This window comes from Pan troglodytes, chromosome 14, assembly GCF_028858775.2.
Source record: "Pan troglodytes isolate AG18354 chromosome 14, NHGRI_mPanTro3-v2.0_pri, whole genome shotgun sequence".
NCBI classification, from domain to species: Eukaryota; Metazoa; Chordata; class Mammalia; order Primates; family Hominidae; genus Pan; species Pan troglodytes.
In genome coordinates this window covers 73106867-73119867 of record NC_072412.2, presented here as the reverse complement: position 1 = coordinate 73119867, position 13001 = coordinate 73106867, and positions in this window count along the sequence as shown.

Below are 13001 nucleotides of genomic sequence, written 5' to 3'. Positions count from 1 at the left end.
AAATTTGATAATTTTTTTAGTTTACTTGTCATACTTGAAATAAAAAAAAGGAATAAGACTGTCAGATTATTTGTAAATCCACAGTATTCTACAGTCAAATTAATTTGTTTCAGTGTGGGAGGCATGCACATTATTGCTTTTTATTGTAGTCATCATTTATTGTATCTGTGAATGTAAATTGTATGTGTGTGAGGAGTGAAGGGGTTCAGGGTATGAACCTCATATTTAAGGGACAGAAACAAAGAAAGTACCTTTAATTAATACCTCAAGCAGCCCCTTCTTTGTAGCTCTGGAAACACGGCACAACTCTCTTGGTACTGATAATGTTGGCACAAGTGAAATCAGGAGTCCCTAGGTAATCTTAAAACCTCTGGCCTTGAATAGTCTTAGATTCAAGAATAGAAGCACTTGTGTAGCCATGCACTCTACAACCAAGTGTGCTGTTCTGGAAAAGCACACAGAATGAATTGTATTATTCCACAGCAACAAGAAGTTAGCAATTTTATATGACACTTGACCTAAATAATAATCTTCGTGATTTTATAATCTCACAGCAGGAACTCAGAAGTTTATTCATCTTCCTCTTTTAAAAAAATGCTTCTGTACGGAATAGACTGGTTTGGACAACTAAAGTATTTTCAACGTTATAAACATAAGCCCTTTATATAAACTGTCTTCTGGTGAATAATATGCCTAAATATCTAGCAAGGTAAGGAGAGAAAAAATGTATCTGAAAACTGCTATCCTCCTTTATCTCTTGAAACCATATTCTTTATCTGACATAGTAGGAAGTCTATGTCAGATATGACAGCAAAGCCCAATAAATTGAAGAGAGTATGGAGAATTGGGATGACTTGTTATAGTATCAGCTCTGACAGTGTTACCATTTCCTTTCAGTTTTAACATCTACACAAAGAAGAAAATCAGGAAATCATGAAAAAGGATGGTGTGAATATTGCACCTGAAAATTGTGCAGTACAAGTGCCAATCCTATAAACCAGAGTTGTGTCTTTATGTGGACTGTTACAACCTACAGAATAAAGTGCTTTATAAAAAATAAACAAATGTCCTATTTTTAAAAAACATAGTCACTGCCATAAACTGGAGCTTCCAATCACCATGGAAAATAATTACGTATTACTGAGGGCACTTGAATTCAAGTAAAAGCAAAGAAAATTGAAATTCTAATTGTTCTGAGCAGCCTTACATAAGGAAAAAGAAATCTTTTCAATTGATATTTCCTACTTAAGGTGGACAGTCTTCAATTTGTAGCTTCCAAGACTACAATGAGGATTGAGACCTGAGATTAGGAACTTGGAAATGACCTCTACAGATGATTACCAATATTCATAAGGCTATTTTTAAGGTATCATTTTTATTCCTGTCTTCCTAAGTAATCACACTAGTAACAAAAAAGTTTTAAAGATCAAAATGATTACATCACCAAACATTAAAATATTTTAATAGGGTAAGATAATAGTAATATATTTTTGACCTCATGTATTAAATCTTTGCCAGAGATTAAGTCTATGAATGTGGATATCTGTGGAGGTAATGAGAAAATCCAAATAGATTATTATTACATCTTTATTCATTCCAGAAATAAAATTTAATATTTAATACATGTCTACATCTTACTAATTAAGTAAAGATTTTTCTGTTTAACTGTAACACTTTAATTTGCATGTTGTGCTGAGTTTGGGAAGGAGGCAATGCTTTGGAAACACAATGTCTCTAAATGTGTTCTTAGATTCCAACTCTAAAATAGAGTGTTCACTTTTTCAATTTTACATACTGTTTCTGTCTCATTTAGTGCAGAAACCTGTGTTTCAGCCTGCATTACAGGAGCTGCACAGTTATAACTCCAAAAGTGCTCGTCGTTGGTTCTTTAAAACAAGTTGTAGGTGAGATGGATAACATGCGAAACGTACTAGTTGATGCTTAATGATACCTAAACCATCGGATATGTGTGTTTTAATGTTTTGTATCATTGAACCACTCCTAGTTTACCTAAAACTAAAATATAACTGGTTATATTACTTTCACATTTCAAGCATTCTATTGAAAAAAATATTATAATTTACTAACTTTGAAAATATTTGAAAAGCATTGAGATATCAACATTGACATTTTTTTCACTTAGGAGTATTTACCAAATACTAACTAAACACTGCTATAAGAACATATTGTGGATTTAAAGTTTGGTAATAATGACAAAACAGTTATGCAAAGGATTCATGAATAAGCCCATACACAAGATTGGGCTCTACTCATTTATGCCTCCCTCATTCTTCATAGAGGCATGCAGAGATACCCTTGATCAAATAAATCTCATGTAAAGTCTAAGGTCAGAGCTGCCAAGAAACTGTGGATTTTCTTATTTTATACTAGGTAAGATCATCAAATTACAACCCAAAGGCCAAATCTGGCCCACCACCTGTTTTTGTAAATAAAGTTTTATTGAAACACAGCCATGTTTATTCATTTACATATTGTTTATGGCTGCTTTGACCCTATAACAGCACAACTTAGTAGTTGCAATAGTGACTTTATGGTCCACAAAGCCTAAAATATTTACCATCTAGTCCTTTATATAAAATGTTTTCTGGCATCTATTTTATATCACTAAACCAAGGAAGTACCATACTGGAGCTTAATGGTCTATTTCCTAGCACCTAAGGCAAATTCTTGCTATGTTACAATCACATCATTCTCTTTCTATCTCATTCTCTGCCTTCAGGCCCAGAGGTTGTTGAGCCATAGCCCACTAAAATTTATCCCTTTAGCTGGGAACATGATATCCATCCCTCAATCCTCCCTAATCTCAAACAACTCTCACTAATACATGAAGATGTTACTTTTTAAACATAGCAACAGCGTATCCAAAAAAAAGTGTCAAATAAAAGCAGATGATATTAACTTTCATAAGATTCCTATTTGGAGAAACCTACAAATCCAATTTAGTTTTGCAGCTTTTAAGGCAGCTGAAGTGCTTAACAGCATACTTCTTAATTTTAAAGCTTGAACTATTTAGCCTGTGCCTGACAAGCATTTCTTTTAGTTTTCATAAATTATCCATTCACTTTTTGTCTTTTAATTGTTACATCAACCATGAGTGATGGTAATTGTTATTTTTTTTAACATACAAGGAAACAAACAAAAACACATAGGCAACTTGTCTAAGATAACAATGGTTGTTTCTTTTTTTTTTCTTTATTCAACTTTCATTCTCATAAAGCCTATGTAACCTATGGATAATATCCTCCTGAAAGTTCTATTAATAGTATTTCTCGAATAGCCTAATCTAATGCTATACTATAAGATATTATAGCACTAACATCTGGATTGTCCTGCTATGATATATCCCACTGCCCATTTGTATCCTCTAAAAATTCAAAACCCATTTAGTACAACCTCTCATAGTCATCTGATTCCACCAGAGCTCTTTGAGAGGATAAAGACCAATCCTTTGGACATATCCATTACAATGTTCCACTTCTAATACTCTCCACAGGTATAACTTCATTATTTGACACCTAATAAATCACATTTTCCAAGCCTGATTTTATCAAATTTTTGAATATGAATGAGATAACAATTTTTACTTTCCTGTTTTATTTCTGATCCGGTAACACTTGGCCCCCTTTCTAGCTTAAAGTCCATTGTCAATCAATTTATCCTTGGCTTTTTTTTTCTGAGGTAAGAAATCTAAAGCCAGGCAAATTTGTCTTTGTACTCAAGAAATATCACATAATATTTAAGATTGCACCATCTAGAGTCAAATAACCTCCACCTGAATTCAAAATGACTGAGTAACTCTGGTCCTCAGCTCTCTTATTTAAAGCAGAGTTATTAATAGCTACCAAATACAGTTGTGGTAAAGATGAATTGAAATGAGCGTCATGTGCTTTATGGAGCCTAGTAAATATGTGCATCCTTCACATGCTCTGGATCAAATGAGCTAATTATGAGGAAGCACTTAGCCAGGGATGCCACATAGTAAGCACTCAATAAATATCTGAATACTACTACAAGTAATAATAATAATAATCTGCATTATGGAGAACACAACATTTCTCCCACCGGATTGTTCTCAAGGTGGGTGATGAGTTCTATAAAGTAGACTTCACAGTGTTTGGCTCATGGTAGGTGCTCAATAATTATCGGTCATTATGAGCACCCTAACATCTCTTGACTCTTAATACATTTTGTTCATTAACTAATATAGTTCGTGTCCACAAAAACACACACTGTCTTCCTGGGATTTTTTTTTTTTCCTAAGAATTATAGGGCCAGACGCGGTGGCTCACACCTGTAATCCTAGCACCTTGGGAGACCAACGCAGGCGGATTGCCGAAGCTCAGGAGTTCGATACCAGCCTGGGCAACACGGTGAAACCCCGTCTCTACTAAAATATGAAAAATTAGCCTGGCATGGTGGCGGGCACCTGTAGACCCAGCTACTTGGGAGGCTGAGGCAGGAGAATTGCTTGAATCGGGGAGGCAGAGGTTGCAGTGAGCCGAGATCACACCACTGCACTCCATCGTGGGTAACAGGAAGATTCTGTCTCCACAAAAAAAAAAAAAAAAAAAAAAAAAAAAGATAAAAGTGGGAAAAACTGTGGAACCACACTTAACCAATGCAAAATCATGTTGTATAGCTTCAGTTAGGACTTTATTCTTGATTTATAATTATTTTCTGAATCCTCTGGATGGGTCCTTGTACTACTGACAGTAGCTACTTAAAAAATTTGTTTTCCTCACACTTGAATTCATAGCATTAATTGTAGAAAGATGACATCTTTTTTAATAGACTTTATTTTTAGAGTAGTTTTAAGTTCACAGTAAAATTGAGAGGAAGGTACAAGATTTCCATATACTCCCTTCCCTCACACATACATATATTTTTTTTTACTTTACTATAAAATCAAGTTTGACTGACATGAGTTCCCCAATATACATCTCCACCATCCAAAATATTTCAGTCTTATAATATTCTCTTTTCCTTCTTCATATACTCAGAGGCATTGATGTGCTGCTGCCTTTTAAGGCAAAGTTTCCCAAATCCTATTTCCTTCTTCATCTTCTGGGAACACACTCCTTCAATTATCTCTGCACATTGTGAAATATTTAATCTGGCCCTCTCAATTGGTCTCTGACATTTTACTCTCTAGTGTGAAAAGCTTTGAAACATCTTCACATGACACTTTCATTTCTTTCTCCTGTATTTCATTTTTACTTCCAAATTTTTCAAACACACAGTGTGTGGACTGCTTTTATTTCATCACCAACTCTCAATTTCTTAAGAAACTTTTGAAATGTTTTGGCTTTGAAGGACACTTCCCTTTCAAAAATTACCAGTTATCTGTTCACCCAAGAGAACCAGATGTTCTTTCAATCTTTCTTCTCCTTAGAACTACCTTTAGCATTTGACCACTCCTTGAAACAGGCAGAGAAATGGTCTAAGAAAAGGCATAAAAGTAGAGAAGCATCTTTGTGGTCTGGGAACATAACCAAGTTTTGTTCCTAAAGTTACAGGAATCAAGCAAAAAATTAAAAAAAAAAAATAGGCCTGACATGTGGAGAAGAGCAAATACTTACAAAAATCAGTTAGTTACAAAAAGGAATTTCTACCATGAGATGTCACTGTCTAAATACTTATTGTGTATAAGGCAAAGGATCAAACTTCCTTTTAACCTGGTTATTTGTATATGTGTGAAATTGGCACAATTAGCTCAAATCAAGAGTCCACAGTCATTATTACTAAGCTGGCTGATTTTATTTCTGTGATTTCAGTATTATTGATCAAAATAACAAATTAAAATGAATGTGAAGAGGGCTGTGAATGTCATGAAACACAGCTGGAAAGACAACAGCCATGAGCCATCAGAAGAACAAAATGTTTAAATACTGTTCTTAGAAGTATGAATTCATCAAATTATCCTTGGCAGTAATTGATTACGAGCAATTGATAATTGTTAACATCATACATAATCATCCAAGTTAGAGCTTAATTTGAAAAGTTTCTATCAAAATTAAATAGAACAAGGCTTCTATAGATAAGGATGGATTTCAATAAAATAAGCAGAAATTTCTGAAATAAAATGAGCACATTTGCATCAAAAATCAACCCTGATATGCTAAACATAAAGGGGGATTTTTCTGACAGCAGAACTGGAAAAAATGTGCCCTGCAAATTCTTGCAAAGGAGTGGTTACATAGTTAAAAAAAAAATGCAGGATTTTCAGCCATATTTTAAAGGAACTATACAAAAGGAGCTAACTAGAGATATTTTGTGTCCTCTGTGAGATAACACTTTTGGTAAATAAGCATGAGTTTTAGAATAGCTTACTTACTTTACTTTTCCAAAAGAATGACTAAAATGTATTACAAGCAGCATTTAAATAAACAGAAAATAGGCAAAGTTTAAAATCTATGCAAAATTAAACCATTAGTAAAAGAGAAGGATTATATGTACTTGAACCAGTGCCTATAATAGAAGATGATTTATATTTTTTAAAAGTGGAATTTAATATGAAAATAAAAATAAAATAATACAGTAATTCAGAACTTAAATACTAGAATTGCAGAGAATTTTGAAATTGTTATTTTGTATCATCTTCATAATTTTTGGCTAATTTGCATTCAATATTCATTATATAAATATTACCTAGTATTTTTAAATAGAACTTGAATGCCTTTTCTTCTTAACATATTTTAATATAAAGCAAAAATTCACATGAAGTTATAGTTTTTTTTTTTATACTTTAAGTTCTAGGGTACATGTGCATAACATACAGGTTTGTTACATATGTAAACATGTGCCATGTTGGTTTGCTGCACTCATTAACTCGTCATTTACATTAGGTATTTCTCCTAATGCTATCCTTCCTCCATCACCCCACCCCACGCCAGGCCCTCGTGTGTGAGGTTCTCCGCCCCGTGTCCAAGTGTTCTCATTTTTTAATTCCCACCTATGAGTGAGAACATGCAGTGTTTGGTTTTCTGTCCTTGCGATAGTTTGCTCAGAATGATGGTTTCCAGCTTCATCCATGTCCCTACAAAGGACATGAATTCAACCTTTTTTATGGCTGCATAGTATTCCATGGTGTATATGTGCCACATTTTCTTTATCTAGTCTATCATTGATGGACATTTGGGTTGGTTCCAAGTCTTTGCTATTGGGAATAGTGCTGCAATAAACATACGAGTGCATGTGTCTTCATAGTAGCATGATTTATAATCCTTTGGTTGTATGCCCAGTAATGGGATGGCTGGGTCAAATGGAATTTCTAGTTCTGGATCCTAGAGGGATCACCACACTGTCTTTCACAATGGTTGAACTAGTTTACACTCCCACCAACAGTGTGAAAGCATTCCTATTTCTCCACATCCTCTCCAGCATCTGTTGTTTCCTGACTTTTTAATGATTGCCATTCTAACTGGTGTGAGATGGTATCTCACTGTGGATTTGATCTGCATTTCTCTGATGACTAGTGATGATGAGCATTGTTCATGTGTCTGTCGGCTGCATAAATGTCTTCTTTTGAGAAATGTCTGTTCATATCCTTTGCCCACTTTTTGATGGGTTTGTTTGATATTTTCTTCTAAATTTGTTTAAGTTCTTTGTAGATTCTGGATATTAGCCCTTTGTCAGATGGGTAGATTGCAAAAATTTCCTCCCATTCTGTAGGTTGCCTGTTCATGCTGATGGTAGTTTCTTTTGCCATGCAGAAGCTCTTTAGTTTAATAGATCCCATATGTCTATTTTGGCTTTTGTTGCCATTGCTTTTGGTGATTTAGTCATAAAGTCTTTGCCCATGCCTATGTCCTGAATGGTATTGCCTAGGTTTTCTTCCAGGATTTTTATGGTTTTAGGTCTAACATTTAAGTCTTTAATCCATCTTGAATTAATTTTTGTATAAGATGTAAGGAAGGGATCCAGTTTCAGCTTTCTACATGTGCCTAGCCAGTTTTCCCAGCACCACTTATTAAATAGGGAATCTTTTCCCCATTTCTTGTTTTTGTCAGGTTTGTCAAAGACCAGATGGTTGTAGATGTGTGGTATTATTTCTGAGGGCTCTGTTCTGTTCCATTGGTCTAGCTCTCTGTTTTGGTACCAGTACCATGCTGTTTTGGTTACTGTAGCCTTATAGTATAGTTTGAAGTCAGGTAGCGTGATGACTCCAGCTTTGTTCTTTTTGCTTAGGATTGTCTTGGCAATGTGGGCTCTTTTTTGGTTCCGTATGAACTTTAAAGTAGTTTTTTTCCAATTCTGTGAAGAAAGTCATTGGTAGCTTGATAGGGATGGCATTGAATCTATAAATTACCTTGGGTAATATGGCCATTTTCATGATATTGCTTCTTCCTATCCATCAGCATGGAATGTTCTTCCATTTGTTTGTGTCCTCTCTTATTTCTTTGGGAAGTGGTTTATAGATCTCCTTGAAGAGGTCCTTCACATCTCTTGTAAGTTGGATTCCTAGGTATTTTATTCTCTTTGTAACAATTGTGAATGGGAGTTCACTCATGATTTGGCTCTCTGTTTGTCTGTTATTGGTTCTTTTTATGTGATGGATTACATTTATTGATTTGCATATGTTGAACCAGCCTTGCATCCCAGGGATAAAGCCAACGTGATCTTGGTGGATAAGCTTTTTGATGTGCTGCTTGATTCAGTTTGCCAGTATTTTATTGAGGATTTTTGCATCGATGCTCATCAGGGATATTGGTCTAAAACTCTCTTTTTTTGTTGTGTCTCTGCCAGGCTTTGGTATCAGGATGATGCTGGCCTCATGAAATGAGTTAGGGAGGATTCCCTCTTTTTCTATTGATTGGAATAGGTTCAGAAGGAATGGTACCATCTCCTCTTTGTATCTTTGGTAGAATTCGGCTGTGAATCTGTCTGGTCCTAGATTTTTTTTGGTTGGTACGCTATTAATTATTGCCTGAATTTCAGAGCCTGTTATTGGTCTATTCAGGGATTCGACTTCTTCCTGGTTTAGTCTTGGGAGAGTGTATGTGTCGAGGAATTTATCCGTTTCTTCTAGATTTTCTAGTTTATTTGGGTAGGGGTGTTTATAGTATTCTCTGATGGTAGTTTGTATTTCTGTGGGATTGGTGGTGATATCCCCTTTATCATTTTTTTATTGCATCTCCTTGATTCTTCTCTATTTTCTTCTCTATTAGTCTTGCTAGCGGTCTATTTTGTTGATCTTTTCAAAAACCAGCTCCTGGATTCATTGATTTTTTTTGAAGGGTTTTTTGTGTCTCTATTTCCTTCAGTTCTGCTCTGATCTTAGTTATTTCTTGCCTTCTGCTAGCTTTTGAATGTGTTTGCTCTTGCTTCTCTAGTTCTTTTAATTCTGATGTTAAGGTGTTGATTTTAGATCTTTCCTGCTTTCTCTTGTGGGCATTTAGTGCTGTAAATTTCCCTCTACACACTGCTTTAAATGTGTCCCAGAGATTCTGGTGCGTTGTGTCTTTGTTCTCATTGGTTTCAAAGAACAACTTTATTTCTGCCTTCATTTTGTTATTTATCCAGTAGTCATCCAGGAGCAGGTTGTTCAGTTTCCATGTAGTTTTGTGGTTTTGAGTGAGTTTCTTAATCCTGAGTTCTAGTTTGATTGCACTGTGGTCTGAGAGACAGTTTGTTGTGATTTCTGTTCCTTTATCTTTGCTGAGGAGTGCTTTACTTCCAACTATGTGTTCAATTTTGGAATAAGTGTGATGTTGTGCTGAGAAGAATGTATATTCTGTTGATTTGGGGTGGAGAGTTCTGTGGATGTCTATTAGGTCCACTTGGTGCAGAGCTGAGATCAAGTCCTGCATATCCTTGTTAACCTTCTGTCTCATTGATCTGTCTAATATTGACAGTGGGGTGTTAAAGTCTCCCAATATTATTGTGTAGGAGTCTAAGTTTCTTTGTAGCTCTCTAAGGACTTGTTTTATGAATCTGGGTGCTCCTGTATTGGGTGCATATATATTTAAGATAGTTAGCTCTTTTTGTTGAATTGATCCCTTTACCATTATGTAGTGGCCTTCTTTCTTTGTCCCTTTTGATCTTTGTTGGTTTAAAGTCTGTCTTATCAAAGGCCAGGATTGCAACCCTGGTTGTTTTTTTTTTTGTTTGTTTGTTTTTTGGCTTTTCATTTGCTTGGTAGATCTTCCTCCATCCCTTTATTTTGAGCCTATGTGTGTCTCTGCACGTGAGATGGGTCTTCTGAATCAGCACCCTGATGGGTCTTGACTCTTTATCCAATTTGCCAGTCTGTGTCTTTTAATTGGAGCATTTAGCCCATTTACATTTAAGGTTAATATTTTTATATGTGAATTTGATCCTGTCATTATGATGTTAGCTGGTTGTTTTGCCCGTTAGTTGATGCAGTTTCTTTCTAGCATCGATGGTCTTTATAATTTGGCATGTTTTTGCAGTGGCTGGTACTGGTTGTTCCTTTCCATGTTTAGTGCTTCCTTCAGGAGCTCTTGTAAGGCACGCCTGGTGGTGACAAAATCTCTCAGCATTTGCTTGTCTGTAAAGAATTTTATTTTTCCTTCACTTATGAAGCTTAGTTTGGCTGCACATGAAATTCTGGGTTGAAAATTCTTTTCTTTGAGAATGTTGAATATTGGCCCCCACTCTCTTTTGGCTTGTAGAGTTTCTGCCGAGAGATCCGCTGTTAGTCTGATGGGCTTCCCTTTGTGGGTAACCCGACCTTTATCTCTGGCTGCCCTTAACATTTTTTCCTTCATTTCAACCTTGGTGGATCTGATGATTATGTGTCTTGGGGTTGCTCTTTTCAAGGAGTATCTTTGTGGTGTTCTCTGTATTTCCTAGATTTGAATGTTGGCCTGCCTTGCTAGGTTGGGGAAGTTCTCCTGGATAATATATTGAAGAGTGTTTTCCAGCTTGGTTCCATTCTCCCCATCACCTTAAGGTACACCAATCAGACATAGATTTGGTCTTTTCACATAGTTCCATATTTCTTGGAGGCTTTGTTTATTTCTTTTTACTCTTTTTTTCTCTAAACTTCTCTTCTTGCTTTATTTCATTAATTTGATCTCCAATCACTGATACCCTTTCTTCCACTTGATCAAATCGACTACTGAATCTTGTGCATGTGTCATGTTGTCCTTGTGTCATGGTTTTCAGCTCCATCAGGTCATTTAAGGTCTTCTCTACACTGTTTATTCTAGTTAGCCATTCATCTAATCTTTTTTCAAAGTTTTTAGCTTCCTTGGGATGGGTTCAAACATCCTCCTTTAGCTCGGAGGTTTGTTATTACTGACCTTCTGAAGCCTACTTCTGTCAACTCGTCAAAGTCATTCTCATTGTTTATCAAAAGTGTTATCTCTCAGAGGGCACAAAATATCTGTGGTTAGCTCATGATATTTAAAAATCTATACCCAAGTGACAAGTAGCTTTGTTCCGTTGCTGGCAAGGAGGTGCAATTCTTTGGAGGAGAAGAGGCGCTCCAGCCAGTTTTCAGAATTTTCTGCTTTTCTGCTCTGGTTTCTCCCCATCTTTGTGGTTTTATCTACCTTTGGTCTTTGCCAATGGTGACCTACAGATGGAGTTTTGGTGTGGATGTCCTTTTTGTTGATATTCATGCTATTCCTTTCCATTTGTTAGTTTTCATTCTAATAGTCAGATCCCTCAGCTACAGATCTGTTGGAGTTTGCTGGAGGTCCACTCCAGATCCTGTTTGCCTGGGTATCACCAGCGGAGGTTGCAGAACAAAAATATTGCAGAACAGCAAATATTACTGCCTGATCCTTCCACTGGAAGCTTTGTCTCAGAAGGGCACCCAGCTGTATGAGGTTCAGTCAGCCCCCTACTGGGAGGTATCTCCCAGTTTGGCTACATGAGGGTCAGGGACCCACTTGAGGAGGTAGCCTGTCTGTTCTTAGAGCTCAAACACCATGCTGGGAGAACCACTACTCTCTTTAAAGCTGTCAGACAGGAATGTTTAAGTCTGCAGAAGTTTCTGCTGCCTTTTGTTCAGCTATGCCCTGCTCCCAGAAGTGGAGTCTACAGAGGCAGGCAGGCCTTGTTGAGCTGGCCTTGTTCAGCTGCGATGGGCTCCACCCAGTTCGAGCTTCCAGGCCTCTTTGTTTACCTACTCAAGCCTCAGTGATGGTGGACGCCCCTCCCCCAGCCAGGCTGCCACCTCGCAGTTTGATCTTGGACTGCTGGGCTAGCAGTGAGCAAGGCTCCATGGGTGTGGGACCTGCTGAGCCAGGTGCGGAATATAATCTCCTCGTGTGCCATTTGCTAAGACCATTGGAAAAGTGCAGTATTTGGGTGGCAATGTCCCAATTTTCCAGGTACAGTCTGTCATGGCTTCCCTTGGCTAGGAAAGGGAAATCCCCTTACCCCTTGCACTTCCTGGGTGAGGCAATGCCCCGCCCTGCTTCAGCTCACCCTCCATGGGCTGCACTGACGGTCCAACCAGTCCCAATGAGATGAACAAGGTACCTCAGTTGGAAATGCAGAAATCACCCATCTTCTGCACTGATCACACTGGGAGCTGCAGACCAAAGTTGTTCCTATTCGGCCATCTTGGGATGGACCCACCAAAGTTATAGTTTTGATATACAGTTATACTTTAATGTATATTGAGGTAAATATGTATAAAAATGCACCTATGAATTTTTAAATGTATGTCTACACAGCACCTAAAACATCTTGCTTTATTGTATTATAGTAGTTGTGAAGGGAGGTGACTAATTCTTCAGAAACTGATTTTCATGTATTTGAGAAATAATCAGTTAACAGTTTTGGCAGCAATGAAATTTAGTATTTTTTCTCATCCTAATATTAAAGGTCATGTAATATCATATTTTAAATTTAATTAATTAATTAATTTTTTTTAGACAGAATCTCACCTTGTCACCCAGGCTGGAGTGCAGTGGCATGATCTCGACTCACTGCAACCTCTGCCTCCCAGGTTCCAGCGATTCTCGTGCCACAGCCTTCCAAGTAGCTGGAATTACAGACAT